This window comes from Gopherus flavomarginatus, chromosome 22 (assembly GCF_025201925.1).
Source record: "Gopherus flavomarginatus isolate rGopFla2 chromosome 22, rGopFla2.mat.asm, whole genome shotgun sequence".
Lineage (NCBI taxonomy): Eukaryota > Metazoa > Chordata > Testudines > Testudinidae > Gopherus > Gopherus flavomarginatus.
Window position 1 is genome coordinate 7,188,589 of NC_066638.1, and position 24,819 is coordinate 7,213,407.

Genomic DNA, 24,819 nt, shown 5'->3' on the forward strand with positions numbered 1-24,819 from the left:
CTGGTGAGCAGTACATGAGAAAGCAGATGGAGTGGAATGGGTGGGATCAGTTGGAGGGTGGAGTGTAAGGGTTTGTGATGTTCCTTCTGAGTTCTTGGCCTGTGATCAGTTTTAGCTGATTGAAATAGAAAATACTACAGAATTTAAAAAAAAACAACAAAAAACAGCAAATCCGTGAAATACTTGAGATTAAATGGACTTTAGGGATGGGGCACTGCCCAGTGCTGTGGCTAGGATACCGATCTGTGAATTCAGGTTCCTGGCTTCTACTCCTATGTCTGCTACAGACTCACTAATTGATTTAGAGCTAGTCACTTTGGGTAAAATTTGCAAAAGCGCCTAAATTCCACTGACATTCAGTGAGATTTAGGTCCCTAAAATCCTTGTGACAATGAGGCTATGTCTATGCTACAGGCACAGTTATGGCACTGCCACTGTGGCACAGTAATCTAGAAATTTCTTACAGGGGTGGAAGGAGTGTAGTTAATCCAGCCCCTCAAGGGGGGTAGCTAGGGGGTTTTTACACCGGGGCGTAGACTGGCTTAACTACATCTCTGAGTGTGAATTTTTCACACCTCTGAGTGATGTATCTAGGTTGATCTAAGTTTTCGGCCTAGACCAGGTCTTAGACTTAGACTTTGGCCAGGTCTAGACTTAAAAGTTAGGTTGACTCAGCTACGTCACTCAAGGATATGAAAAATTCATACCTCTGAGCAACGTAGTTAAGCCGACCTAACACCAGGTGTAGACAGCACTATGTCAGCAGAAGAATTCTTCCATCAACCTAGCTACAGCCTATCCAAGAAGTGAATTAACTACGGCAGTGGAGATCCCCCTCCTGTTGCTGCGGTGGTGTCTGAATCAAAGTGCTACAGTGGTACAGCTGCAGTGTTTCTAGTGCAGGCATAGCCTACGTCTGCACTACAGACTTCTGCCAGCATAGCTCTGTTGGTCAAGAGTCTGAGATTCCCTGACTGACTGAGCTATGCTGGCAAAAGTTTGTAGTGTGCACACAGCTATACTAATAAAACTACGCTTTTATTGGGTTAGCTTGTTTTGCTCATGGGCGAGTGGATTTACCACACTGGTACAAAGCACAGTATAGCTGTGTCCACACTAAGTCTTTGCTGGGATAGCTTTGCTGGTATAGTATACTTGTATTCCTATACTGGTAAAGTGCTCCTAGAGTAGACATAATCTTAGGCTCCTAAGTCACTGCTGAAATTTCTGTCCTTTACCTTTGTGCGCCTCTGTCCCCATGTGCAAATGGAATTAGAATAATGACCTTGGTAAAGCACTTTGAGATCTGCAGTTGAAAAGTGAATATATAAGTGCCAGGTGCTCTTATTATTAGGAATAATTAATTTCTCTCTCTTTTGCTACTGCACTTCAGTCTTCCCCTCTCAGCTGGCACAAGACGGAGCTCAGTTGTGCTTCACTAATTAACCTGCCCACCCCCGCACAGCTGCTCCGACAGTAACATTCTCTCTGTCCTTTGGAATCAGATGGGGCTTTGTTGTTTCAGGACTGCACCCTTTCAAATATATTCCCATTTATTAACATTTAATACCAATATACAAATGTGCTCCACTCATGCTTCGTCTCCTCTGAAATGTGGCTATTATGAGTGTGGTGCAGAGGGGAGGTGAGCCAAGCTGGGCCCACTAGGTTCTGCTGCTGCCGATGCCCTTTCCAGTGGTGGTAAATCTTAGCCTCAGTACCTAACCTGGCAGCTGTCTCTTTCCCCCTCCAAAGTTCTCAAGGCAGCATTGGCCTTGCTTGCTATACCAGCTGCAGAAAGTTCAGAAATGGAAGAAGATGCCAGCTACTTGCTAATGGTGATTGCATAACCCTGTGATGATGATCTTCCCAGCATAAAGGACTGCTCCATAAAACCATCAACAAAGGAGTGGCAAGACAAAAAACTATAGATGTGTAAAGATTGTCACAACGTATAAGTAGCCCCAGGAGGTAGACATATCATACAGTCAAGTCTACAAGAGACCAGAGTTTACCCTTTGCATTTGCAGACCTGACAAGTCTTGGAGTTTCCGCTTTTTGGGTTAAATTTAAAACCGTTTTTAGAGACTTTCCTTGCAATTAAGGGCTTTGTTGTGTTTCAGTGAGATGTTCACAGCCTTACTAATGACTTCTCAACATCTCCTTCACTGAGATTGTCAGGTCTTGACAACCCTGCGTTCCTGTTGTACTGATGAGCCTTGCAATCTGCGTGCCTTTACATTCAAAAAATACAAATAATCTGTAAATCCAGCAATAATCTCTGGTGGGGACTAAACTAGACCTTACCGTTGCTGTAACAGCCCTGTTCGTGCCCAGTCCTCGACATCCTCCCTAGCAGTTGCGAGCTGACTCTGCTTATCTACCTACGAATTGCCAAGAAACACCCACCACTCTCTTGAAACATTCATAAATGTTAATGTAGTCCCAAGCGTCAGCTTCCCCAGTCTTGCTAATCCTCCCTGGGCCAAACACTAGTGCAAGGATCAGGTTACCCATTCCTTGTTTACCTTCAGGTTTCTAAGTTCCAGTGAAATCAGGGCTAAATCAGGCTTGCCAATATAAGCACTGAAGGAAACACAGCTTTAAGTGACAAATATTTTTGTTAAAAATATATACTTTTTTCAGTACAGTCCATTCTTCTTCCCTCCCCGCTCCCCTATTTGTGGAGTGCCTTTTGACTCAATAGCATAGGAATGCTATTAACTTGAACAAGTTGTGTGTGTGTGTGTGTGTATAAATATATAACTGTCCAAAGCTGCCAGGGGGACAAAACCTGTGGGTCATGTGCGCTGGGTAGAAAAAGCCTTGTATGGGATGAAATTAAAAAAAGGTTACTTCTGAAGTGCCAGGTTTACACCTCTTTCTGATTTATCCATTAAATATTTAAGGGGAGGGAGGAATGTGAAACTTTCAGCTGTGCTTTCCTTCTGGAGGGGGTGAGTTTGCAGCTCTTCTCCTGTTGGGGATCTGTTTGTGAGTATAGCTAGGCAACAGTCAGCTAGGGTGTCACCAGGAGAGGAAGGGGCATTACATCTGATATGCCCAGGGCTGCTAATACAATGCAGCTTGTTATAGCAAGTCCAGAGGAGAGATCTCAGCAACATTGTGACCCTCCATAGCTGCAGAGAAATGATATCCCTTTTTGGATTTGGTTAAGTACGACTCCCCACATCCGCTTCTCTTTGGCCTGGTTAATTCAGGTCTGAAGGTTGGATGGATTCCTGATTGTATGGAGCAATCTGAAAAAACTCTCTTTAGTGTGTGTGTGTGTGAACTAAAATAAATCTGTACTTTGTTCCTGTAAACAGCACCAGTGAAGGCTTATCAGGAACACTGCTGAAACCATGAAGGAGAAAAGAAAACATATGAGCATATTGAAAGACTAAATGTTCCTGCTGTTTTAAAAAACTCCAGTGTCCCTGGTTGTCCCTCTTGTTCTCTTGTGGTTACAGATTTTTCTGCTTTGAACCTGATGACCTACTAAAAATAGCTAAGCACCACAGAGCACAGAAATAATACTTAGTTCACTCTCTGTCTGTCTGTCCCCCTCCCGCTTTGCTGGGGTTCACATTTTTTCCTTTGAATTATCCCCTTTTTTCCCCCTCTCCCTCTTCATAAATGTCACATCTTCTCCAAGTCCAGTGTCTGGGTAGCAGGTTTAATAAATGTTAGAATAGAGGAACATGGTTCTAGGCTCCTGGGTTCTGGACCCAGCTTGGCTACTGACTCACTGGGAGATCTTGAGTAAAGCATTTGAGGGCTTGTCTACATCAGAAAGTTGCAGCGCTGGTGAGGGAGTTACAGCGCTGCAACTTAGGAGGTGTACACATCTGCAGGGCACCACCAGCGCTGCAACTCCCTGTTTGCAGCGCTGGCCGTACTCCCGTTTTGTCTCGGGTGTAGAGGATCCAGCGCTGGTGATCCAGCGCTGGTAATCAAGTATAGACACTTACCAGCGCTTTTCTTGACCTCCGTGGAATAAGCAGGTATCCCAGCATACCTGAGGAAGCCTCTGGTAATCAAGCTGGTCTCCTTCCCCGGCTTGCTCTCGCGTTCCCCGAACCCCGAGCAAGCAGGTCTCCTTCCCTGCGGTTTGCAGGGTGGTTCGGGGAACGCGAGAGCAAACCGGGAAAGGAGACCAGCTTCGCCGCGGTTTGCTCTCGCGTTCCCCGAACAAGCAGGTCTCCTTCCCTGCGGTTTGCAGGGTGGTTCGGGGAACGCGAGAGCAAACCGCGGCGAAGCTGGTCTCCTTTCCCGGTTTGCTCTCTCGTTCCCCGAACCCCCGAGCAAGCAGGTCTCCTTCCCTGCGGTTTGCAGGGTGGTTCGGGGAACGCGAGAGCAAACCGCGGCGAAGCTGGTCTCCTTTCCCGGTTTGCTCTCGCGTTCCCCGAACCCCCCTTGAAGCCGCCCAACAGCGCTGCAGTGTGGCCACATCTAACACCACTTGCAGCGCTGGTTGCTGTAAGTGTGGCCACTCTGCAGCGCTGGCCCTATACAGCTGTACTAATACAGCTGTAACAACCAGCGCTGCAAAATTTTAGATGTAGACATGGCCTAACTCTCTGTCTCAGTTTTTACCCATCTCTGTAATGGTAATTATACTTATCCCACAGAAGTGTAAAGAGGTTTAATCAGTGTCTCCTCTTTTCTCCCTGGTGGGACCATTTATCTCACATGGTAAGTACTATCCATATAAAGACATTCTGCGTAAGTTCTTTTCCACTGTCCTCCTTTCTTAGCTTAAGTTCATGTCCTCTGTCTGCTTCTTGTCTCTGACACTAGCTTGAACAATTTTGCAGCACATAACCTGTCTAGTCCCCACAGAATTTCATACTCCTCAGTGAGTTTTCCTCTGATGGCCTATCCTGCTCTCACTGGAGTTTCCCCTTTGATTTAAATGGGAGCAGGATGGCTTTCTGTCACAAAGAATGCAGAGCTTTAAAGATCCCCTGTCCTCTGTCAACCATTGCCCTTCTCTCTGAATTGTCTCAATTTCTATGCTCTGCTTTCCCCAGTGTATCCAGAGGGGCAGAGGGTTTTCCATGAGAGGCCTGGATAATCTCTCAAGCAGGGATAGGATCATTTCCCCATCCCTGTATGTAACCTAGCATCTCTTTTGTTCTTTTACTGCATTCGCAGCCTGTGTCAAAGGTTTTAAGATTGCATGTGCCACTCCTCTTGATTCTTCTGCTCCTCATTGTTTTCTAGCACATCATCTCGTCGATCAGTTTATTCCCTTTCTTCCATTATATGTCCCTAGCTCATTGCCATGTTTGTTTCGATATTAAATAACATCATCCGTAGTGTCCAAATCGTTCTGAATTTTACTGAACTCTTCCTTTCTACTCAAAGCTAGCTTCCTTTCTCCCTCCCAGCCTTAACATCAGCAAATTCCACCAGCCAACTGCACTTTTCCTTCTTCCAGGTCGTTAAAAAAAATTGATCCTTATTTACTGATCTCTGTGGCTCTGCACTAGCTAGCTGCCTCCATTCCCAACTGCTTCCATGTGCGTGAGCTGTATGTGGTTGATAGCTAAACCTGTTCCTAATAATCTCAAGCAGAGATGCTCATTAACTAACTGTATGACTTAAACTTTTGCAAGGTGCTGTCTCCAGAAATGGCCTAAACATTCAGGGAAAAGATGTCTACAGCTTCCTCCTCCCAACTCTTCCACCTTCCTTTTCAGACCTCGCTCTCCGATCTCACTTTCTGAATTAATGTGGCCTGTTCTTATCCTATTAGTCCTTTCCTTGTCATGCGATTTGCTGAAGTCAAACTCACTCTTCACTTTTGTGCATTTTCCTTCCACTTCCTTAATTCCATTCTGCCACCCTGTCCAATCCTCCTCTATATCTCACAAAGAGACTCTCTTTAAAAGCTCTTGCCTTTTTTATTCCTAGCTGGGACCCACCATCCTTTGGACGTAGCAATTCTATCTTTGAAAACTTTCCGATTCTCCTCTGTGTCTTTCCTTCCATTTCTTCCTCTCGCTATCTCCAGCACATCCTGCATTCCTCGCTATTATTATTTATTGCAGTCTGGCCAGGGCCGGCTCCGGCATTTTTGCTGCCCCAAGCGGCAGGAAAAAAAAAAAAGCCGCGATTGGCACTTCTACCGCTGCTTCATTCTTCGGTGGCAATTCGGCAGCAGGTCCTTCCCTCTGAGAGGGACTGAGGGACCCGCCGCCAAAGAGACGGACGTACCTCCCCTCTCCGTTGGCCTCCCCAAACACCTGCTTTCTGCACTGGTACCTGGAGCCGGCCCTGATTCTGGCTGAAACTACCATGTGTTAGGTGCTGTTCACTTGCACAGGAATATCCAGGACATGATTCTCAGCTACAGCATTCCTACACTGGGGACAGTGTAACTGACACACAAACCCATACTCCCTGCCCCACACAGAATCATAGAATATCAGGGTTGGACAGGACCTCAGGAGGTATCTAGTCCTACCCCCTGCTCAAAGCAGGACCAACCCCAACTAAATCATCCCAGCCAGGGCTTTGTCAAACCTGACCTTAAAAACCTCTAAGGAAAGAGATTCCACCACCTCCCTAGGTAACCCATTCCAGTGCTTCACCACCCTCCTACTGAAACAGTTTTTCCTAATATCCAACCTAAACCTCCCTCACTGCAACTTGAGACACAGCTCACAGTCTCTGCTGCAGTTTGCTCATGTTTGTGTTCCCCAGACTTTAGACCGCCTAACTTCATTGCTTACGCCTGCAGCATTGCCAGCTCTGGGGCATCCTGGCAGAAATTTGTCTGAGGCAGGAGCCAGTTACCTGGTGATGTAACCCTCCTAGCAAATTGGAGCCCTCTTTTTGGCTGTAACCCCACTTTCCTATCTTGCGGAGGAAGAGCAACCAATAAAAGCTGCTGTGGGCATTGCACTCTTCTCACCCTGGCTTGGAAAGGCTGCAGTGGGGTCCTCTCCCCACTTCCAGGCTGGAGGGGGGCCAGCTGTAGGGGGTCTTCACCTCCCTCTGCCCCTGGCCCTGTGCTACAGCTCTTCGTTCCTTCTTTCCCTACCCCTCCAGAGAGAAGTGCAGAGGGGCAAAGGGAGGTGAGGAGCCCCTACACCTGCCCCACCCCACTGCAACCCTCCTAGGCCAGAGGGTGGGGTGAGGAATCCAGGAGGAGCAGAGATGAATCTGGGGGGCCCAAAACAGTGGGGTGGAGGGGCTGATCTGCTGGGTCGGGTTTGGGGGACTGGATTGATTGCTGGGCAGGGGATAGACAGCCATGGGGGAGAGAGTTCTTATAGCAGTGGCCAAATTATCTTAACCAATACATTTGGGAGTGTTGGCAACACTGATTGTCACACACAGACACCAGGTGCAGGGGTGGGGGGATTCAAAAATCAAAAGACGGGGGAAAAAAGTATAATTTTTTTTAATTTAGTTTTTTGAGGTGTAACTCATGATTTTTGATCGCTTGAGGTTGGCAATACTGGGCCTGTGGATTGTCGCTGACTCCTCATCCACATTGCTAGTAGTTCCTGGGCTGGGCTGGAAACGAGCACTTAGGATTTTGAATCTGATTCTGTGGGGAAAATGTGAATCTTTGCTCCAGACCTGCATATATTTCCACAGAAGGCAGCACTCCAGGGGAAGGATTGCTAAAAGGCTCTTTTGCATGATGTCCAGGCTCCTGCATCTGTCTCCATGGGGATTTCCCCTTCTATGTCCCTGAACAGGTCCTCCACAGGTGGATCTTTCTGCCTTGGCAACGCTTGATGTAGTGTGTCGTGGCGATGCAGGGTGACAGGCCTGAATTGATTTACTGTACTGGGATGTTCTGCAGAAGTTTAAGTTCATCCCTTTGGCCGCCAGAGGCCGCCATGAAGGCGAGTTACATTTGTGATTTGCCTGGACAGGAGGCAGGTTTAAATATTACTCAGAGTTCCAAGGGGGAGGGGCAGTGCTGGACCTTGAGCCTTCTGTTTTCCAGTTAAAAATTACATAAGTCTGAGCTAATCACTGATAAATTAACTTCAGTTTCCCCTGCAGCTCTGCTCCTGCTGAGTGACATGCAGTGTACTGCTCCCACCTGTTCCAGACCACTGGACTCAGCAGCCATAAATCCCTAAGTGCTACCAGACATCAGCCGGGCTCCCTTTCAGTCCTGACTGTGTTACATTCCAAGTGCCTAGCAGTTGTGGCAGGGATTTTCCAAACCAGTGGGCCTTATCCCACCCTCTGGCCATCTACTGGAGTAAATAGGAGTATGGAACCGTAGAACTAGATTCCCTGCTTCCCACCCCTCGGACAAACAGGCACTACTAGGTACTAAGTGGGATTCTTGGGGGGTGCAGTGTGGCGTAATGCATATTCTAAAATCAGGACTACTGGGTTCTATCTACCTACCTTATGGGTTTCTACAGCATTCATCGCCATAGAATCCATCCAGCTCGGCCACTGAACTGCTGTGTGATCTTGGTGAGTTACTTCTGCTCTCTGTGCCTCAGTTTCCCCATATATAACACAGAGATGTTTGAACTGCAAGTGCTTTGGTATCCTTGGATGCAAGGTGCAATGCAGCATTATTACTAGGAGAGAATGTCCCATCTGCTGAATTACCTACAGCAGCCATGGCTTGGATCAGAGAGCTGCTCTCCTCTCACCAGCTTTCTTCTTCACTGACTCCTACAGTGACACAACTGCCTTGTTGCATCTCCTCAGTCCTGCGGGCGCTGGGGGGAGAGGAGGAGGGGGAATCTGGCTCAAATTTGATCAGAGCAGATGTCTGTAAACAACCAAGTTACAACAAGCAGTTGAGCTGCAGCAGCACATGCCTGAGGTATCCAAATTCTGTGCAGTGGTGCTATCTGGAGAGCTCTGATCAGGAGTCTGGAAGGGCTGGCATTATTACCCTGCTTTGGTGATTTTTTTTCACCCCTCCACCTTCTGCTTTCTGTTGGTTCCTGCTCACAAAGTTAGTGTAACTGGAGGATTAGACACAGAAAACCAACAGTTCCAGTTTAGAAATCGACACCCACATCCTAGCTGGAAGGGGAGAGAGGATGGGAGCAGGGTGGCAGGTGTGATGATCAGGATCCAGGTTTCAGAGTGGTAGCTGTGTTAGTCTGTATCAGCAGAAACAACGAGGAGTCCTTGTGGCACCTTAGAGACTAACAAATGTATTTGGGCATAATCTTTCGTCAGCTAGAACCCACTTCATCAGATGCATGGAGTGGAAAATACAGGAGCAGGTATAAATATATGAAAGGATGGGGATTACTTTACCAAGTGTGAGGTCAGTCTAACGAGATAAATCAATTGACAGCAGGATACCAAGGGAGGAAAAATAACTTTTGAAGTGATAAGAGAGTGGCCCATTACAGACAGTTGACAAGAAGGTGTGAGTAACAGTAGGGAGAAATTAGTATTGGGGAAATTAGGTTTAGGTTTTGTACTGACCCAACCACTCCCAGTCTTTATTAGTCCTGATCTGATGGTGTCCAGTTTGCAAATTAATTCCAGTTCTGCAGCTTCATGTTGGAATCTGTTTTTGAAATTTTTTTGTTGAAGAATTGTCACTTTTAGGTCTGTTATTGAGTGACCAGAAAGATTGAAGTGTTGTCCTACTGATTTTTGAATGTTATGATTCCTGATGTCAGACACTCCAAGGGGAGAAAAGGGGATCTGATCATTATGAGTTACGTATACAGACTGTGGTTATGAACTTGGGGTAGATGGATTGGGGGAGACTCTGGAGTGGAAAGGCTGTTAGGATCACCCTGCTGGTGATAATGAGGCTGGTGGAAGCCAGCATGAGCCCTTAGGCTTGTTGCCTGGCTACTAATGTCGGGGCTCTGAGCCATAGCAGCATAGCATTAAGGCACCCAAAGTTACAAGGCAGGCAGTTGCAGAACCCCTTACTCGTCTGGGTGATCCCCAAAATGTCACATGGGGCAAAGAGGCATTTTTATAGGTTCACGGGCGAAGCAGGGTTTCTGGGGACAGAGTACATTGAAAGCTGTCACATCTTATCAATTCCTTGAGTAAAAGAGCTTGTGAGGAGGTGTATGCTGTACTCAAGGCTTTATACTCCAGTAATAGCCTCTCTTAGCTGGAGAGAAGAAGGATTGCTCAGTGGTTAGGGTACTAGCCTGGGACTCAGAAGGCCTTCATGGCCCTGGGCAATCACTTAGGGCCAGATCTTCAAAGGTATTTAGGCATCTATGTCCCAAGTTAGTCACCTAAATACCTTTAAGGATCTGTGCCCTAGGCTGGTCTGCATTACAAAGTCTGCAGACAATGGCCTGGTCTACGCTACGCGTTTAAACCGATTTTAGCAGCGTTAAACCGATTTAATGCTGTACCCGTCCACACTACGAGGTCCTTTATATCAATATAAAGGGCTCTTTAAATCAGTTTCTGTACTCCTCCTCGACGAGAGGAGTAGCGCTAAAATTGGTATTACCATATTGGATTAGGGTTAGTGTGGCCGCAAATCGACGGTATTGGCCTCCAGGCGGTATCCCACAGTGCACCACTGTGACCGCTCTGGACAGCAATCTCAGCTCGGATGCAGTGGCCAGGTAAACAGGAAAAGCCCCGTGAAATTTTGATTTTCATTTCCTGTTTGCCCAGCGTGGAGCTCTGATCAGCACGGGTGGCAATGCAGTCCCAAATCCAAAAAGAGCTCCAGCATGGACCGTACAGGACATACTGAATCTGATTGCTGTATGGGGAGACAAATCTGTTCTATCAAAGCTCCGTTACAGAAGATGAAATGCCAAAGCATTTGAAAAAAAAATCTACAGGCTACACAGTGCTGCGTGACAAACATAATGGGAAGCCAGAGACTCAAATGGATGCTCATGGAGGGAGGGATGGGGTACTGAGGAATCCAGCTATCCAACAGTCCCCAGCAGTCTCCGAAAAGTATTTGCATTCTTGGTTGAGCTCCCAATGCCTGTAGGTTCAAACACATTGTCCGGCGTGGTTCAGGGAATAGCTCGTCAATTTACTCCCCCCTCCCACATGAAAGAAAAGGGAAAGAAATCATTTCTTGACTTCTTTCAATGTCACTCTATGTCTACTGAATGCTGCTGGTAGACGCGATGCTGCAGCAGTGAAGAGAAGTATCCGCTCCTCTCCCCTCCCCGGTGGCAGACGGTGCAGTAGGACTGGTAACCGTCCTTCTTATCAACCCGTGAGTGCTCCTGGCTGGCTTCAGGTGAGGCTGGCTGGGGACGCCTGGGTGAAAATAGGAATCTACTGGTCATTCCCAGTAGATGGTACAGAACGGCTGGTAACCGTCCTCATCATAGCAACTGGGGGCTGAGCTTCAATCAGCCCCCTCCCTTTCATGTGAAAAGAAAAGATTCTGTACTGCCTGGACTATCATAGCAGTGGGATGCTGGGCTCCTCTCCCCCACACTGCTTAATGTCCTGCCTGGACTATCATAGCACCGGGAGGCTGCCTCCCCCTCATTTTATGTCACTAAAAACTCAGTGTTTCTTATTCCTGCATTCTTTATTACTTCATGACACAAATGGGGGGGACACTGCCACGGTAGCCCAGGAAGGTTGGGGGAGAAGGAAAGCAACGGGTGGGGTTGTTGCAGGGGCACCCCCCCGTGAATGGTATGTAGCTCATCATTTCTGCAGGATCTGACACGGAGCAGCTGTACTCTCTGATACACTGCTTTTCTAGTATATTTGCCCCATATTCTAGGCAGGACTGACTCTATTTTTAGAAACCATAAAGGAGGGATTGACTCGGGGAGTCATTCCCAGTTTTGCTTTTGCGCCCCTGGCCGATCTCAGCCGGGGGCACCCATGATAGCAGCAGACAGCACAGAAGGACAGATAACCATCATCTCATTGCCAAATTACACTGGCAGCAGACGGTACAGAACAACTGTTAACCATCTTTGCTATCATGCAAAAGCAAATGAATGCTGCTGTGTAGCGCTGGAGTATCGCCTCTGTCCGTGGCATCCAGTACACATACGGTGACTGTAAAAAAAAAAAAGCTGAACGGGCTCCATGGTTGCCGTGCTATGGCGTCTGCCAGGGCAATCCAGGGAAAAAGGGCGCAAAATGATTTTCTGCCATTGCTTTCCCGGAGGAAGGAATGACTGACGACATTTACCCAGAACCACCCGTGACAATGATTTTTGCCCCATCAGCCACTGGGCTCTCAACCCAGAATTCTAAGGGGCGGGGGAGACTGCGGGAACTATGGGATAGCTATGGAATAGCTACCCACAGTGCAACGCTCCGGAAATCGACGCTAGCCTCGGACGCACACCACCGAATTAATGTGCTTAGTGTGGCCGCGTGCACTTGACTTTATACAATCTGTTTTATAAAACCGGTTTATGTAAAATCGGAATAATCCCGTAGCGTAGACGTACCCTCTGTGATGTAATTAAGATGACCTAATCCCTGGTGCAGACACCACTAGGTCGACAGAAGAAATCTTCCCTCAACCTAGCTCCCTTCTCTCAAAGTGGACTTATTACAGCGATGGAGGAACCCCTCCTGTCACTGTAGTACAGGTCTATACTACAGCGCTTAAGCTGCACCACTGTAGCATTTCTAGTGTAGACACACTCTTAGTCTTTTTGTGTCTCCCTTTCCCATCTGTACAATTGCAATAACAGCACTGCCCTACCTCACAAGAGTGTGGGGAGGATAAATACATGAAAGAGTGTGAGGTCCTCAGATACTATGGTGACAGATGCCAGAAAAGTACTTTAGCTAGTTAGAGGCACAACAGGAGTGGCCAGAGCACTGGATCTAAGGGTATGTCTACACTTGTAAATTATGCCAGTATAACTTTGTCAGTTGGGAGGTGATTTTTACCTATATAGTTATACCAGTGAAAGCCCTAGTGTAGACACAGTTATACTGGTATAAAAGTTATGCTGGTATAACTTATTCTGCCTCCAGAATTGGAATAAACTAGATTGGTATAACTGCATCCACACTAAGTGGGATTTGCCACTTTACCTCTACCAGTGTAGTTAAAGCAGTCCATCTTTTACTGCAGATAGAGCATGTCACTATACTTCTGATCCTATTCTACATCAAAAGTTCTGGCTGTAGGGGGTTCCCAGCTCCCCCAGGAGAAGTCACTCTGCAAAATGGTGTAGCTTCTCGCAGCAGGAAGCTGCCCCCAGCTAATCCCACCCCAGCGTTCTGTGGCAGCTGTCACTATATAGATCTATGCAGGAATGCAGGCTGTTGGGGGCTCTAGCTACCTCAGACTCAGCTTCTCCCTGCCGGAGTTAATGTAGGGAGTATTGTCAAAGGTGCTGGCTGTGGGGAGAACACATTCCCAGCCTCTGCTCTATCCCTCTTGATTAGGATTGATCTGTCTCCACTGAAATGTCATCCTAAACCCTGATGAAGTAATAATGGAGAGAGAAAGTTTGAACATAATCTGTGAGAAAGCAAGGAATGGGTTAAGCTGGGGAAAGAGTTATACGATAGGCAAAGCAAATATCCCAGAGAGGATGGGCTGTGGCTGTTGGCAGGGCCTGGCTAGGTCCAAAGGGGAAAAGCTTTCTGAAAGCAGATCAGGATAAAGACACTCTCCTCTTTGAAGACAGCTGGGGTGGGGCTCTGGAGAGGAAAGAGAAACTTACAATTTCACCAGCTTCCAAATATTACTTTCAGCCTTATTGTTATTTATTATTTTATGTATTATGGTCGCTTCTGGAGCCTTAGTCATGCACTAGGACCCCGCTGTGTTGTACAAAGACAGAACAAAAAGACAGTCCTGTTGCTATTTGTGGACACTGCAGGAATGGGGCTTCCACTGCTCTGGGATATTTGCTTTTCATATCTGCCTGCCTGGCACTGACAGGGCACTGCTGCCAGGAAGCTTGCAGCCCAGATGTCCTGCCTAGCGCTGCTGGGCGGAAGCTGGTGTGTTGGCTGGTACTATTAGAAAGCAGACGGTGCAGGACCATAACCGGCCAGTTCAAATAAGCAGCTAGAGGCAGCAGTCTCCTCTGCACAGCAGGTTCCCTTTAACAGCAGCATGATTCTTTAGGCTCTGCTACTCTTGAATAACAGACAAGCATCCCAAGCTCTGCCCTCCTGACTCTTTGGCCTGGCATGTCACATCAGCCTCCCTACACAGACAGTTCTTGCATTTTCTGTTCATTTCAGGCTCCATCCAGGGCACGTCACGCTCAAGAGTTAAGAAACACCTGGCAAAGTGTTGCCACATGGGCAGGCTGAACATTCCCTGTTCGTTTTGGGGTGGATATGGCAGCTGGAATTCTACCTTCCCGGCTCTTGCTTTCAAACCTGTCCTAAAATTCATCCAGAAGAAGGCAGCCTGGTAGGAATGAAGGTTTCCGGCAGCTGGATGAGCGATCGGTTGGAGGAGGAAGTGATAGCTATTCCTTTGGAATCTTTCAAGGCCAGAGAGAGCGCATGCTGGCACCGACCGGGCGGGAAGCTGGGAGCAGTCTGGGGAGGAGTCTGGCAGAGCTCAGCCACCTGGCAGAGAGGCAGCAGCTGGATACAGAGGCATCAAACCGTCAACCTAGGTTGACTAGTTTATTCTGGAACAGGGAGCCATAATTCTCTTGCCACAGACTGCCCCTGCCCCTTCCCCTGCCGGGCTCTTGTAACCGGGGAAATCACTGTAGCTCTAAACTGGCAGTGACTGCATAGAGGTCCCCATGTTCCATTTGGTTACTGCAAGGAGTCTCAGAGTTTGGTCTGTGGGGAAAACTTAGGCAAGTCAGTTTCCTTCCCTGTGCTTCAGTTTCCTCATCTGTAAAATGGGGTAATTATGCTGACTTCCTTTTTCAAGCATGTTGGTATCAGTGTATAACTGGGTTAAATAAAGAACTAGATAAGCTCATGGAGGACACCATCAATGGCTATTAGCCAAGATGGTCCGGGAAGTAACCCCATGCTCTGACTGCCCCGTAACATCTGACTGCCAGAAGCTGGGCCTGTATAACAGGGGATGGATCACTGGATAAATTGCCCCATTCTGTTCATTCCCTCTGAAGCATCTGGCACCAACCACTGTCAGAGACAGGATACTGGCCTAGATGAACCATTGGTCTGACCCAGTATGGCTGTTCTTATGTAATGGAGGGGAACTGCTTTATAAGAGATTCATTCTCAATCATCTGGACCCTTCCTATTTGCCAGTGCCTGGCTTTCCTTCCTGTCATGATCACCAGCCCCCCACCTCTCTTGTGATCATGAAAGTCCTGCTCCCCTCCATTCAGGATCTCACATCCTCCCTTGCCATTTATTATTGCCTGCTCCTACCTCTGCTCCCTTTTGCCATCAGCTGGCCTTCACCTCCCTTCCGATTCAACCCCATCATAACCTCCTCATTCTGTTCTCCTACTAGTGCTTTATGGCCCTGACCTGTGAGAAGGGAGATGGAGGTGCAGGCCTGGGCCTTTAGAGATGGAATGAGGCAGCCTGCTCCTCCTCCTACAGGGAAGCTCTCCTTTAACCAGATCGTCTTGTTCCCCAGTGAGCTCTTGATATCTGAATAGTGTTCTGCAGGATTTCCCATTGGGCTGGACACTGTCTGTAGCTCAACATGCCGATGGGTTTAGAGCTGCTACAAAAGCCCTCTTCCAGCAGGTGGCGCTGTCAGAGGATGGTATTTGAATACTGGTGAGAGGTGCTCACTGCTACACAGGTCCCATCATTTTCCAGCAGGAGGCACTGTAAGGGGATGGGGTAGGAGCTAGCAGCAGGATCCCTCTAGGAAATGGTGCAGAGTGTGGTGGGTTCTGCAGACTATGGCCGTTGGTAGGAATGGGAAGCATCCAACAAAGACCAAGAAAAGAGGGTGGGGGGGTCCTCTCCTTCTGCTGCGCAGAAAAGAAAATGGATGAGGTGCTCCTGGGCGCTCTTCAGTGAAGTTTCCACCTGGGGCAGGCGCTGCTGCTCTGACACATCTGAGTGTGAGCCCTTTGCTTGCAAATACTTTCTGTCTGTAGCAACCGGAACATGTACTCAGACAGTAACTGAAAACACTGGCCTTTCCCCTGACTCTGGGACATCCCAGCACCTCGGCAGGGTGGTTTTAATTTTAAAGGGATACTGCATAGCAGTGCTTATGGGATGAGGGGAGGCTAGGGAAGCAGAGTGGAGTCCTTTGCTTGCAGGAAACTCATTTCTGCTCCTGGCTTGTCCATGACTGTCAGCCAGGCAGCTGGTACTACAGAAAGGCTTGTGGCAACCTGAGAACAGGGATGTTGGGGATCTGATCCATCCTCTCCCCAGTGCTCTGCATAGTCTGTGCAGTATTTGTGGTGCACCTTGTGCTTTGTGACACGTAAGAAGGGAACATTACTACTCCAAGGAGCTTACAACAATCATTCTCACACTGCAGCTGCTTCTCTGGGTGCTCATGGACATCATGTAAAGCTAAACTGCTGTCAGGGCAGTTTTTGGGAACCAGGCTGCTAGTGGAGAGAGATTTCAGCAAGGGGGCACCCCTGGACTTTGTCCTCTGCAGCAGCTTTCACTTTGCTGAGGTTTGCTGTGATGCTGAGAGGTGAAAAAGATCCTTTTGCTAATCCTGACTCAATGCGGAGAAAAGACCAGCCAGCTAAATGGCTTCCCCTAGCCATAACAACTTGGCACTTGAGATCAGCATGCCTGAGTGCATGACAGCTCCAGTGCTGGACACTTGTGTGTATGGGTGTGTGAGCCCATGCTCTCCATTACTGTATATGTGTGTGTGTGTGTGAGAGAGAGAGAGCACCCCTGACTCTGCATGGAGTGTCTTGACTGGGGGTCTCCTTGACTCTGTGTTTGTCTGGCTCAGTGTGTGATATTGACAGTGTAGGTGGGAGGCCCTGTCTGTGTGTCTCCTTGCTTTGTGTGCGTCCTTTGTGTGTCGCTGTGGATCTCCTTGGCCATCTCTGTGTGTTTCCCTGTGCACCTCCCTGACTCTGTGTGAGTGTCTGTTTCCTACTTCTAGTTCAGTGTGTCGTCTTGGTTCGTCGTGTGCTTTCCTGACTGATTCTGTGCATCTCCTTGACCGAGTATGTGTGTCTCCCTGACTGTATCTTTCTTGCTTCTCTGTGACCCTCTGTGTCTCCCTGCCTGGCTGTGTGTGTGTGTTTCCATGACGCTCAGCTGGTGTTTCCATGACTGTTTGTGCGTCTCTGACTGTGTGTGTGCATCTGGGCGTTTCCCAAGCTCTGGCTGTGTGTGTGGCCGCCTCTTTTCCTGCACTGATACCCGAGGTCTCCCAACATCTCCTGGGGGAGTAGATGAGTGATGTGACTCAAATAGTGCAGCCCTTGTTCTTAATTCCAGGGTGTGGCCCTCATTTGCTCCTTTGTTCTCATTCTGTGTGTATTTCTCTTGGCGTGAGAGTGACTTTGCTCTCCCAGTGCAGTGCAATATCGCAACATCCGCTCTGCTGGCGAGGAAGCAAAGAGGAATGGAACAGTCCCAGCAAAGCCTTTAGCTGCTCACTGCTCTGTTCCAGACTCTTCCCTGGTACCCACCTTCTCTCCCCTGTTGTTACAGACCCATTCCCATCCCCATATATGACCCTCTCTCCTGTTGCCTGCATCATCCTGATTTGCAGACATTGGCCTATGTGATCTGTGACTCCTACCCCTGTACGAATGTTGCCTTCTGCTGGTTGGCCCAGAGATTACCTCCTGTGTTTAAAACAAACCCTTGTGATTGCTATAGCTCTCAGCATGGGCAGCGTGTGAACCACCAGCTCAGGGAGGCTAGCCTCCTTGCCCCTTCTGCCTGAGGCCCCACCCCTCCCACTCCCATCCCCCACTGGAGCACAGAGTCATCCCCCACCCCACCACCAGTCGCTCCACCCCAGCCCCGGAGCATCAGTCAGGTGAGTGGCATGGCTCCAGCCACCCCAGCCCCGGCCACAGGGGAAGAGTGCCCCAGGAGGCAGGAGGTGGCCTTGGGGCGGAGTGTGGGTGGGGCCCCGCAGGGCTGTTTGGGGAGGCTCAGCCTCCCCTGGCCTATGAAACCCTCTGCCCATGGCTCTCAGTATCTCACCAATCTCAGCTGTGGACTCTGCTATAGGCTACACTTCCTCTCGCTGATCTGCAGGAGAGGAAAGTCCGAGGGTTCAGGAGAAAGGTTTTGCAAAAGTCTCTGTTTTAGAAGATAGTAGTGTTGTTCCCCACTCCCATCACCCCTTCCCCAGCGATTCTAGTGAGAGGGTGTGGCCAACCTTGTGTGAGCCTGTGGTGTGCATGAATCTTGAAATTCACCTTTTGCACGTTCCAACATGTAAGTACCCGTTGATGCTGAGTTACGGCCCTGATGGGTGCGCTGTAAACAAACACAGACCGATAGATACGATTAGAAAGAAGGCAGTTGGCACACGTATAACTTGTCCGTACTATAACTAGTTAATTAGTTTCAACTCTTTAACCCAACCCCCTAGGTGATCCCTGTACGAAACAATATGGGCCATGTTGATTCCTGGTGTAATTCCATTGCCTTCATTGTTACATCAGGGATGAATTGGATCCAATATATTAAGGCTGTGCCGTGAGGAGGCAGCGCACTGGCTCCTTGCCTAATGCACCAAAGTGAACCCTCGGGGGACTCTTGCTGGGGGTGAAGGGTTTGTCTGAAGCATCACCTTGCCTGGATTTGTTGCTTCGTGTCACAGACTCATCCTTATCTCATGGGTGTCATCCCATCCCTCTGTGTGTTGGGTTGCATGCGATGGGCATAATCATGTTGTTGATTTGCTGTAATTTCATCTGATTTGCAGGAAGGGAAAAGGGAATGTAAATGCAGTGTTGGGATGATGGGAGGTAATCACAGGAGCTGCAGGCCCTCCCTGATTGCTCTAGAAAAGTGCTAACCAGACTGATAAGATAGGAAGGTATTTGGGAACCTCTGAGCAGAGCAAACCCTTTCCCAGGAGGCTTGGATCCAACTGAGGTTAATTCATTGAGCAGGGCAGTGGTTATGTTCTAGGAGACAAGGGAGTGTGTTGTTTCCACGCTGCTCAGTCAGTTCAGCCCAGGGCTGAGGGGAACGCCTTGTCCTAGAGTGAGAAGGCTGCACAGCTCCCTGTTCCTTCACCCCAGGACTCCTTTGTAAGGAGTGGGCCTTGTGGTTACAGCCTCGGCTTGGGAAGTGGGAACAGGGGTTCTGTTCCCAGCTCTGCCCCTCACTCACTGCATGACCCTGGGCAAGTCATTTCCCAGCTCAGTGCCTCAGTTTCCCCATCTGTGAATAAGGGTGATGCTTGACCCCCTCACTGGAGGGGTTGTTTGGGATTAAATCAGTAATGCCATAAAAGACTTTGGGATCCTCCAACAGAAAGGGGTAAATAGGATTAATTGTGGTGAGAGCTGCACCAATGATCCTTGGGTCTGCATCCTCCGTAGTAGGCTGGGAGGACAGTTGTGTCCATGTTCATTCATGGGCATCTCCACACCCCTGTGGCAATGTAGCCTGATGTGGATATTAAGGGACCACGCTCTGGCTCCTGCACCGTGGTGCTGCTCCAGTGGAGCTGCCACCCTCCCAGAGGAGCTCGCTCTCCACATTTAATCATGGAATTCATTTCCAGCAGCTGTTCTGAATTATGCCAAAAATCCAGAGGAGCCCTGTTGCCACTGGCTGGGCGAGTTGTTTGTAGCTGGTCTGCAGGAGGCTTCCTCTCCTGTCCTGGGGATCTGGCATTCAACCCTTCACTAAAGAGACTTGCAGCCCTGTTCAAAACATCCAATGCTGTTTGTGTGATGTGGGAATCAGATCAAGAGCTCTCAGCCAGGCGCCTGGACTGAGAGACCGAGCGGATGGAGACACCAGGGAAAAGCCAGTGAGATGGGGGAGGAGGAGGAGGAGGAAGGAGAAGAGGAGAAAATAGACTAAAAACTCATCTGGCCCTGGTGGGGGTGGGGGGGTGAAAGATGAAAGGGAAGAGGCCAATGCTGCTAACCACCCACTATTTCCCATGTTCCTGAAGGAGCTTGGAACTTGTCTGTGTGCAGACAATGGAGTGACTGTGGGGAACGAGGCGCGCGGAGCTGGGGCCCGCAGGGAGGTTACAATCTCTGGTGTTCTTTAGCTTCTCCCAGTTGCCTAGGCCCTTTCTGTTGGCCCTAGTGGCTTAAAGGGAAGGGAGATGCAGAAAGGGGCTTTCTCATGACAGCAGTTGCCAAGTGCAAAGGCAGCCCCGTGGGAGAGTGGGGGCTCAAGGTTACGGTTAGGGGGAGAGCTTCAGAGGAGGATAAAGGGGGTTCTGGGGTTTACAGGGGCAGAGACAGCCCCCTGCCTGGGTGAGACAGGAGGGCTCGAGGGGTGAGAATCACAGCATCAGCCCCTTCCCAGAGTAAAACGGGGATCTGGGGTTGAGAGGGGCAGAGTCAGCCGCCTCCTTCCTTGGAGGAGTAAATAAAAGTTCCTTTTGCTGCATTTGCCCAGCCTTCCTTCAGCCAAATCACCTCCCACCCCCACCTGCAGCGAGCTGTTCTCAGCCACCCATGTGGCTGGACTGGGAAGCTCTTTCCAAGCGAGTGGCTGAGGCAGAGAGCGAGCTATGAGAAGACTTCAGGGGGGGACCCTAGAGCACTGGGGCTAGGACTAGGTAGGACCCCACTTTGCAGCTCCTCTAGCCTGTTCTAGCTCAGCCTTGACTCTTGGCAAAGTGGAGGAGCGAAATCTGGCGTGAAGGGTTGGAGCCGGGTTTTCTCCAAGAAAAGCAAAAAAGCTGCAGCAGGGAGAGGCTGACCCCTACTAGTGCTAGAGCGGCAGCATAGTCCAATGGGTAGGACAGTGGGTTGGGACTTAGGAGATTGCTGGATAACCCTGGCAAGCCTCTTCTCCCATCCTTAGTCTATTTATGCTCTAAGCTCTTTGAGGTATAGACTCTCTCTCTCTCTCTGTCTACACAGCAGCAAACACAATGGGACACTGATATTAGCTGGGGGCCTCTCCGTGCTAGTGTTACACAAATAATGATAATCGTGGCTACACCAGAGAACTCCTGTGTCTTCTGGGTGGGGGTCTGCTCATGCTGAGGCTGGGCAGAGCAAGCCCCATTCCTTTCCCTTGTGCCACGAAGTATCCTCCAGACAATCCCTTTGCTCATGTTGGTGGCACTGATACTCCGACTTCCACTGCGTCCTTGTCCTGATGGCTCCACACACTTCTCAGAAGCAGGTTCAGGCACCAAACAGTGAAAGCCAAGCTGCATTGCGAGGATGCTTCCAGTCCTGCAGAAAGAAGAGGCGGCAGGAGGCTGGGAATTGGCAATGCTTGACCCCCAAACACGTGGGAGAGAAACTTACCTCCTGTTTTAATTCTTACAGTTTTGTTTCAAAGCTGGGATGTCCAAAAATCAGCTACGGCCATATGCACGAGTTGAACTTCTATTCAGTGGATGACATTAAAGCTGGTGGGTCCAAAATCAAAAGGATGGTTTTTTCCCTTTATTTCTCCCTGCAGAGTCCGTGTCATGTTCAGATCCTTTTGCAAAACATTTGTCGGTGCTCTTTTGTCTAAGGCAGCCAAAACCTCAATGCAATCTCTAGTACTACAACCCCAAAACCAGCCCTACGATAATAAATGTGAGCATGTGTGTGTGTAGCCCAGCAATCTCATACACCCCTACACTAATAAACACGTGTGTGCGTGCAGCTCAGCACGCATGAGCAACCCTGCATGAACAAACTGCTGAAGACAGAGCCCAGCCCTTGATGATAACCCCACATTATTGACAACCCACTGTGCTCATGAGACGTGTGCATGGATGGAGCTAGCAAAGAGCTTTCAGGGTCATGCTGCTGAGGGGAAGTTTGTAACAACAATGCATTGATTCTAAAATTATGAGCTGTCTTTTGACAATGTCCTCCTAATTGCCATTCAGTATTAATATTCACAGACACCTTTCCCAAAGCGTTCTGAGCCCTCCTTATCACAGCAGCTGCCTCTCTTTTGTATTGCAACTTGTGGTTTGCAGGAGTTTCAGACAAGCTCACAGTTCCTTCCAAGGGCTCACGGGAGGGTTATTTGCATAAGCCATGTCCCAATGGCTGACCAGCTCCTGGCTAAAACAAAGTGCTGCCTGATCAACACACCCCAGTCCTGATTCAGGAAGGCACTTAATTGCTTTCTTAACTTTAAACATGCAGTTAAGTTCCATTGAAGACAGTGGGGATTAGTCACATGCTTAGGTGCTATCCTGAATAGGCACATGTTCCTGGATCAGGGCCAGGCTGTGCAGATGTCCACGTAGGCTGAATGACAGCAAGCTGGGGCAGGTGCTAGGCAGCCCTGCTGCTTTGTCCCTCGTTTGGGAGCTGCACCTTAACCTAATTCAAACCCTCACTATTAGGCTGCAGCAAATGTTACAAAGTGTAAACATTTGCCATGTCAACAATAGCATGTTATCAAATTCCATGCCCATCAGATCCTGTAGCATCTAGATACTATAGTGATGGGCACACAGGAAATGCCTTAGACCAGTGGTTTTCAACCTGTCGTCTGCAGACCCCTGAGGGTCCACAATGTTTAAAGGGGTCTGTGAAAGGATATCGTTACCATAGAACAATGGTTTTCAACCTGGGGTCCGCAGACTGTATCTGAGATTTCCAAAGGGATCTGCAAATGAAAAAAGGTTGAAAACCACTGCCTTAGATGGACAGACAGCCCTACTAAAATGTCATGTACTTTTCTGTGTTTCCTGCTCCCTCTTACTGAAGTACAGGCTATTTGTGTGTTAACAGAAGCTGTGTCTTCTCTAATCTGCTCCCTTGGCTTGAACTGCAGCCATGATGCTATTCAGCAGCTGTGACAGTACAGTCATTTACCCGACTATAATGTGGGGTATCAGCAGCCCTGGCCTGCATATCACTGAATGGAGCAGTCTGATTAGAAAGGAAAACGTTGCTGTTTACGCACTTACATCCTGGTGGAATCACTAGAGATGGGGAAGGAAGTAACATTTAGCACTGATATGGTGCTTCTCATCCAGAGCTCCCGAAGCACCTTACCAGAGAGGGGCCATGACATTATCCCTGTTTTACAACGGAGCACAGACAATGCCCATGGCAATTGAATGGGATGTTTTTCAGATGTTCTTTTCTAAAACATCTTTCTAAATTGAAAACTTTTATCCATCATTCCAAACCCCTGACGAACCCCTCCCTGTATGTCCATCATGAGTTACAGTGTGTTTTCTTTTTGAGCATTGTAATGAAGATACCTGTTCTGCGCTTAGCGTGATGATTACATAGGGATCTCGGCTAGCGTGCCTGGTGCTGTACAAAACCCAATGAAAGACACTGTCCCTGCCACAAGGGGCTGATGTCTCACATAGACCACATACAACTTTCCTGAAACAAGAACGAGAGGCCACGATTCTTCTTTAGTCTGTCCCTGAGCTGAGCACAGGAATAGAAAGTGGGGGTGGGTGAGGCAAAGGGGGCTTTAACTCCTTTGCAATCCCTGTGTTGTGGAGGACCATGCATCTTCCTCTGTATTTAGGGTCTTGGGCCTTGGGAAGTCGAGAATAGCTGTAGTGCAGTGCAGTCCGCTTACCCCTGCCCTTCCTGACACCCCTGGGGGTGGGAGTTGGGCCAGCAAACAGCTGCTCCAGATGTTCCATGCTGGTGGCAGTGTTGCCACCATGAATCTCACACAATTTGATGTTTGCCTTAAGCCCCCTGCTATTGGAGTGAGGTGAGTGCATGAGTCTCAGCCTCCATTTATAAAATAAACTGTAAGTTTCTAGTTCCTGTGGTTGCAGAGAAAAGCTTGAAAATGTGACCCCAAGTGCGGCCTAAAGGCTCCAACATCAGAAGGCAAAAGGAAAAGAATTTATTTACCTCCTCTCAAAAACCCTCCTGAATTTGAAGTTAATCGCATGATTTTGGTGAGGGCCTGACTCATGATTTTGGAATGCTTGGGAAAAACCCATTCAAGTCAGACGTTAGAATGGCGTTGGGGCAACTCCAATTTGTGCCAGCTGTTAATGACTCACAAAGGGCTGTTAGATCAGATGGGGCTCACCAGAGAGCAGCAGTGGTCTAAGCACTCCCCCTCCCTGTCCCCACTCCCCAACCCCAATACTAGTTTGGCTCTACTGCGGTGTGGAGTCCCTTTCACTGGGAGTATTCCATTCCTGCCCCCGTTAGTGTCTCTATGCCTTGCAGCACGGAGAATTGTCACCGCAGTTTGTAAAGCTTGTCCCAAAGGACAGTGGTTCTGTAGCACTAAGCTGACACATCTGTGATTGCTTAGTCAGGGTTAATCAATTCTTTTTTGTCAAGGTCCAAGTTTCTTGGTCAAGGTATATAGTCAAGCAGGACCGGCTTTAGGAAGTGTGGGGCCCAATTCGAACAGTTTCGACGGGGCCCCGGCAGGGATGACTTTAAAAAAAAATATGTAAAAAAAACACGTGGGGCTTGTACTCACCAGGCGGTGCTCCGAGTCTTCGGTGGCACTTCGGCAGCGGGTCCGTCGCTTGCTCCAGGTCTTCGGCAGCTCTGAAGGACCCGCTGCCGAAGTGCCGCTGAAGACCCAGAGCGCTGCCAGGTGAGTAAAAATTAAAAAGGCGCCTCTAGTCAGGGAAGGGATTCTCACTGGGTGCAGGGCCCTCTTAGGCGCGGAGCCCAATTCGGGGGAATTGGTGGAATTGGCCTAAAGCCAGCCCTGTAGTCAAGTTCCAGACTCCAGAGAAAATAATACAAAAATAATAACAGTAAAGATGAGAATAAATAAAAAGATTTTGCGATCTGTTCAGAAGCATCTGGTGGTCTAGATTTGACTCCTGGCCTACCTCTTGACTCCCCTGGGCTTAGACTGTCAGTTCTTTGG

General features: G+C 48.7%; 1 protein-coding gene across 1 annotated transcript in view; it reads left to right on the plus strand.

The window, feature by feature from the left end:
* The window catches only part of RBBP4 (RB binding protein 4, chromatin remodeling factor), a 43,265-nt gene extending 21,850 nt beyond the window's left edge, over positions 1-21,415 (plus strand). Inside the window, exon 13 of the transcript XR_007770926.1 lies at positions 21,312-21,415. The gene's annotated coding sequence lies outside the window, so the exon portion shown is untranslated. The remainder of the gene's footprint in view (positions 1-21,311) is intronic.
* The last annotated feature ends 3,404 nt before the right edge of the window (positions 21,416-24,819 follow it).